The 6,813-nt window shown below is 38.5% G+C and overlaps 1 pseudogene; it reads left to right on the top strand.

The window, feature by feature from the left end:
- Window positions 1–5,425: 5,425 nt before the first annotated feature.
- LOC102925078 (small ribosomal subunit protein mS34 pseudogene) lies at window positions 5,426–6,298 on the top strand (annotated as a pseudogene).
- Window positions 6,299–6,813: the final 515 nt, after the last annotated feature.

The raw sequence follows: 6,813 nt of genomic DNA on the forward strand, positions 1-6,813 counted from the left end.
CAAAGCATTTTATCTGCTCTCAGGAAAATGCTTGCTAAATAACCATGTGATCCAGAGTTTGAATCCTCATTTCCTATATGAATGCCAGGTGGACATGGTGGCCCACCTGTAATTCCAGGACACAGGAGGCAGAAACGAATAAGCCTAATCAGATCAGCCTAATTGGTACATCTGACTACTGGTGAGAGATTATTTCTCAAGGTATAAAGTGGAGCAATTAAGTAAGACAATTGACATAACCTCTGGGCTACACACACAAACATATACCACACACCACACATACCACACACACACACACACACACACACACACACACACACACGAACATGAACAAATGCATGTCAAATACACATTCAAAAATATGGTCTGATATGTCGTTTTTTAAAATTATTTTACAAGTAGGAGACCAGAAATATTTTATGAGCATATATGTTCAAGATCATGATGTCCAAAACACATATAGAAAACTTGAGATATTGCCAACTTGGCCAGGCAAACCCTCTTTGAGAAAATAAGACTTAAGAAAAGATGGCATAGTTTTTGCTAATTCCTTACAAAGACACTCAAATGAAGTTGAACGGCTATTTTAAGAAGCTAGAAAAAAAATTGAATATAGAGCTTCTGAGGTGCCTTTTAAAATTTGTTAAGAACAAATTCCAAACTCATACTTTAGATTAATCCCCTCAGAGTAATCCCTCAACACACTGAACACTTAGGAGAATACACTGCAGGAATAATGGACCTAAAAGGCATGGGACACTGTCTTTGTCAATCAAGGTTCTGACAGAAAACAGATGTTGTATTCAAATTGGAGATAGAAGAGAATTTAATGCAGAGATACTTTACAATTGGTAGCCAAGGTTAAGGGAGCAAGAAATGATGAAGTAGCAACGTGGGAAGGGTCAGCCAGCCACAGTGTGTACCGGAGTCCACAGGGAGAACTGTAGGTAGAAAAGAGGGGTTGTTTTTCAACAATTACCGTTTTAGGCAGAAACACAGTCAAGGTTAAGCCGCAGTCAACACTGATAAAAACAGAAAATAAATACGAGAATCCCACTCCTTCTTTCTCTAATCTCTTGTCACTGTCCTTACGATCCGAGCCAAGTTGAAATCAGGGAATGAGGGATCCTGGTAATGTGGTCTGGCAGGATCAGCCCCTTTAGGTGACTGCTGGCTGAATAAATAAATGTACAGTGGGAGAAAAGAGAAGAAATACAGCATGCTTCCTAAAAATAGCCATGACTCTATTTTCAGTGAATTAGAAGTTTGTCAAAATCCAGATGATCTCCTACATTGTTCATACTATCGACACAGTTGATATTATTTAGCATTCAAAATGTTATATGTGAGTGGGAAGAGATGATAAGAAAATGACAGATTTTATTTATTTTTTTTTATTTTTATGACACATTTTAAACATACATGCTTATCAATAAGTCCGCGTTGGCAAGAATTCCTTGTTTTGTAGATGAATAAATTTTTCATGCAGAAACTGATTGAAATAAAAAATGTGCCAAATACCCGCTTATAAATTTCATTAAATCAAAAGTAATGTTTAAGGCTTGGGAGAAAGCTCAGAGGAGAAAGGGTTTCCTTGTAAGCAGGAGGGTCTGAATTCAATCCCCAGAGCTCAGGGGGAAAGCCAGGTGTGGTGGAACATGATTCCAACCCCAGCACTGGAACGGCAGAGGCAGATGGATACACTGCATGCTGGCCTGCCAGCCTGACTTACTTGCCCATCTCTGAGCCAGTAAAAGACATTATCATCGAAAAAATTGCAGACAGTGCTTGAAGAACAATACTTGCTGCTCTCTCTCTCTCTCTCTCTCTCTCTCTCTCTCTCTCTCTCTCTCTCTCTCTCTCTCTCACACACACACACACACACACACACACACACACACACACACACACATCATGAAATGCAATGTTATGGCATAGTCTGCAAATAATAACTGTCTGATTTTGATTTTTTTTCCTACCCTCAGACTGCGAACTTAATTAAATCTTTCTTCATACAATACAGTGACTCATGTATTTTGAGGTAGTGCTACACAATTATTAAAGAATGAAATCCTAATAAGGGGCTAGTGAGACTAAAGTAGATGAAGGTACTTGATGCTCAAGCCTGATTGACTTGCATTTGATCCCAGGAAACCGTAGTGTTGTGCTCAGATCCAACCCCCATACACACAACGTATGAACTATAGTGCATACATGGCCATCCCCAAAATTAAAACATGTAACTTCTATAAAAGTATGGTGAATTTTTTCTGTGCGTTAGTCAGGGATTCTTAAATTTTTAAGTGGAATGTATTCTTGTATAGGCACCAAATTCAGGAACACTACTGAAGCTTTAATCCTCTCTAATGCACCTCATTTACAGTGAGAGGTGCCTGGGATCCTGACGTTAAGAGTTTATTCATTTAGATTAAGATTCTCTTGCAGTTACGATTGGCAGTGTAAACTAATGTTTAATTTTAATGTAGTCTTAAAATATTTTATAGTAGATGTTGCTTGTTGCAGACAGCGATAATGAAGAAACAAGTGATCTCATGCCAGTGAGGCAGACCCTGACTGAAGGACAAAGACAATAGCCCGAGCAACACAGGATGTGTGATGAATGGTAATGGACAACAGACTTCCTCTCCAATACAGTTCTCAACAAAATCAATTCTTGTTGGAGCAATGAGTGAAATGATGACACTTTGAAATCCATGGCTTGCCAAGTACTGTCAAGTGTATTATTACCGCAAGCCTAATATCTGAGCATATTCACCCCCAGGCATCAACTAATCTCTGCTTAAATGTACCGTAGTCAATTCTGGCTATGCAAAAGGGAATGAAGAGACACAGGAAATGGTCTCAGTAAATTAAACTGAATTGTCATCCACACTTAGCCTCTGCCATGGCATCATGATTCATATTGTCATAGTAACAAATATTTTAAAAAGAGCAAGGATCAAACCAATATTCTTCTTTATTGTGATTAACCAGGAGACACTATAGAAAAGAAAAATGTGGAATTTGATAGTTTTAATTTCCATGCTAGGATTTAATTTCTTAATTAATTTATTTTCATAGAGATTTGCATTTTTATGAAGTAAATATCAGTCATTTTTACCAACAGTAAAACTTTTTTTTTCTTTCAATAAATACTGTAATAGGGAAACATTTTGTCCAGACTTACAGAAACAGAAATAATCTGATCAGTTTTTCTGACCTCATAAATTTCACTATTATGAAGAACTTATATTTATTTCTAAGGTAATTATAATACAATACTTATTCTATAATCTATACACAAATTTCTAAGACACTATATTAGGGCATGATGTTAATATTATTTGTAAAGGTGGACAGGCTGAGAGAAGACAAGAGCTTTTTAAACTGATTTTCTACATACTTTATAATAATTTGAGATCTGCTTTTCCACTGTTTCATTCAAATAATTTTAGTAGAATATCCATGAAACTTTATGTTTCTTTATAAATAAAGAGAGTTACCAAGAAGCTAAGTGAATTGTATCATTAACAACAACAAAAACAAAACTCAGCATCATATGCTTTTTTTATACATCATGAGTAAACTAAACAGTGAGGTGTGTGGCAAGTTTCAGATATAAATTTAATTATTTTTCTGCTTGTATTATAAACAAACTTCAAAATTAATATACTTGGACAAAAAACAATTTCATTTTTCTTCCCTGAAAATCTCAGAGGTACCTTAAAAAAATCAACAGTGAAAAAGAAGAAAATTTAGCCTAATTAAGCATATACCAACACAATACCTTATCAAAAAAATAAACTACAGAAAGTAGTCAGATGCTTATATCAATAATCTATCTATCATCTATCTATCTATCTATCTATCTATCTATCCATCTATCATCTATCTATCTATCTATCTATCTATCTATCTATCTATCTATCATCTATCTATCTACACATACATGCATACATAAAGTATCTGATGCAAAGTTCATTTTTCACCCTAAGACCATCGCATCTCTGGCTATAAGCAACAAAATAATAATGACTTGGATTTTTGGGAGTAAATTGTAGTATTGGAAAGGTGCAGTAGATATGCCCTAAATTTGTAAGCACAAGTAAATTTATGTTCACTACAGAAATTATCTGATTTCTGGACTGCTGTGGAATTTTAACAAACTGTAAAGACAGCTTATGGCGAGATTTTTGGAAGACAGATGAAGAGAGTTTCAAATTTACGTGATAGAATTTGGACATTGGCAACGTTATTCTAGTTGGTATGACAGAAGAGAGTAGAAATGAGTGTGTTCTTGCAAGCGTTCAGATAAAAGAGCACCTGTAAAGGGCTGCCAACCAAAGCAAAAAAGCAAAGCCTGATGACTTCTGGTTTGATAAGCCTTGGAAGTAAGTCAAAGACTGTTTTTGTTGGCATAAGACTTTTTGACTAAGAAAACTGCCTGTAAGGATTTCACCCTAAAACATAGAAGCTTCTAATTCTACCTTTAGTAACAAGTTTTTGTCATTAACATAAAACAAACAAAAGTGATTGTTTCCCATAGTCTTCTTAATGACAAACAATTGCTTATTTAAACGGAAGACTTCCCTATATGAAAAACTTTGTGACTGGAAATCAGACGGCTAAAATACGAGTACATCGTGCCTCAAGTTAGAAAACTGACAGATGTCAGCCAATGCAGTTGTTCAAAACAGGTGTTTGTTCAGTGAGTTCTCTGAAGGTCTTTTGGAGTTTTTTCTAATATCAGAAAAAAAAAGCCAGTTTAGTTGACAATGTTATGAGCTGCACAAAATGCATACTTTACTCAAATTCCACAAAGGTTTTGAGAATTGCTTTTTTAACTAAGCTCAACACAATGTTGGCTTCATTTCTCTCCCTTTATCTCTCTGAAATTCAGGTGTGCAGTACTTTTTCTTGTTTATAATTTCCTTGATGTATACACCCTCCCATCCCACACTCACACAGTCTTGATTTTATCTTTGTTGCTGAGTTTCTGGAACAGTTTCATTACTAGTTCTTATGATACCACAAGACTACATTGTTTGGTATATTGTTTCTTTCTGAGGTTCACGTGGTAAGATTTTGGGGGTGGGCAGGATACTCAGAGGAGGATGTTGATCAAAGATTAGAAACTTCTACTTACGTACGTTCAAGTCCAGATAATCTAATATACAATTAATGATATGATGGCTGTATCAATTATCTTTATTTTAACACTGTATATATAAGTCAAACATCATGTTGTATACCTTGAGTATATAAGGTCTTTATTTCACAAAGTATTTAAAATTAAGAAGTCTCTTCTCCTTCTAGTCACAGAAGCATAATATCATGTAGTTACATAATATGCTCCTTCTTGAGACAGGATTTTGACGGTGAAATTTGGAACAAATAAATGTGGCCATTTTGGAAGGACACAGGCATGGCGCGCAAGAAAGTGAGACCCCGGCTAATCGCCCAGCTGGCCCGCCGCGTGCGCGCCTTGCAGGAGCAGCGGAACCAGCGACTCGCAGCTCTACGCCCTAGACTACAGAGTCTGACCTGGCCACATTCGGGTCGCCGACTGCGGGTGCGCGCCTGGGCCGATGTGCGCCGTGAGAGCCGCCTCCTACAGCTGCTCGCCTGCCTCCCGTTGTTCATTGTTCGGCCTGGGCCGTCTGGTCACCCACAAGTCCTGGCTGTGGCAGCACGACGAGAGCCGTGCTACTGGCGCCTCACGCATGTGAGGCCCGACTACACGGCGCAGAACTTGGACCACAGGAGGGCCTAGGGCATCCTGACCTTCAAAGGGAAGAGTGAGGATAAGGCTCGGGAAATCGAGCAAGTCATGTACCACGACTGGTGGTTGGTACCCAGGCACGAAGAGGAGGCCTTCACTGCATTCACTGCGAAACCAGAGGACAGATTGAACCCTGTCCCCTACCCACCTCTGCTGCGGGCCATGATCCTCGCTGAACGACAGAAAAACGGGGATACCAGCGTCCAGGAGCCGCTCCTGAACCTGGAGCGGACTCGGGTGCATCCCTGGGACTACCCTGCAAAACAGGAGACCAAAGGGAAGGCCAAGGGCACCCCAGTCTAACTGCCAGAACGGGCAGAGAAGTCATGTAAGTCATTTGATGGACAAGTGTCTTTGTGCCAGACCTCTCTTTTGGTGGACAGTTCGACCCTACAGCCCTGACACACCTGCCAATGAATCGATGGGGCAGTTGACAGGCTGTCATTTTCAGGCGGCCTCTTGCTCATACCTCGGTCTGGAAATAAACGCACGAAGTGGCCAAAAAAAAAAAAAAAAGTGGCCATTTTGTATACTCGATCTGAAGATTGTTTTCAGGGCTGTAAAAATGGATATTCCCACCATCCTTCATGCAGTTTAGCTATATTTTTAGCCATTGGAAGGCCAATGTTACAATCAAAGCAGTCCCTATTCATATTGAAGGAACAAGATCCCACTTAAGTACAATGAGTTGATGCTGATGTTGAAATCTAAAACTTCTTGTATCTTTTAGTCAAGATCACCCATGAAAGCTTTGACATTGTGAAGTAACTCTCATCAATAGTCCATGCCATCAGTGTCACCCAGAAGACTGAATAAACTTTTTGATATATTATAATGTGATGATTACTGATCTTCCAGAACATCATTCATGTACCCTTTATTGCTTTTATGGTCATAAAGGAGAAGATCAGTGGTACAGTTTTCTGTGTGCTTCCTCCACATGTCAATTATGGATATGACCTGGGAAAAGATGTAGACCTTGATGGCTGATATTGTGATGAAGCACCCATAAGAGAGTCATATGAAAGGAA

The sequence above is a fragment of the Peromyscus maniculatus genome, chromosome 9, assembly GCF_049852395.1.
Source record: "Peromyscus maniculatus bairdii isolate BWxNUB_F1_BW_parent chromosome 9, HU_Pman_BW_mat_3.1, whole genome shotgun sequence".
NCBI lineage: Eukaryota > Metazoa > Chordata > Mammalia > Rodentia > Cricetidae > Peromyscus > Peromyscus maniculatus.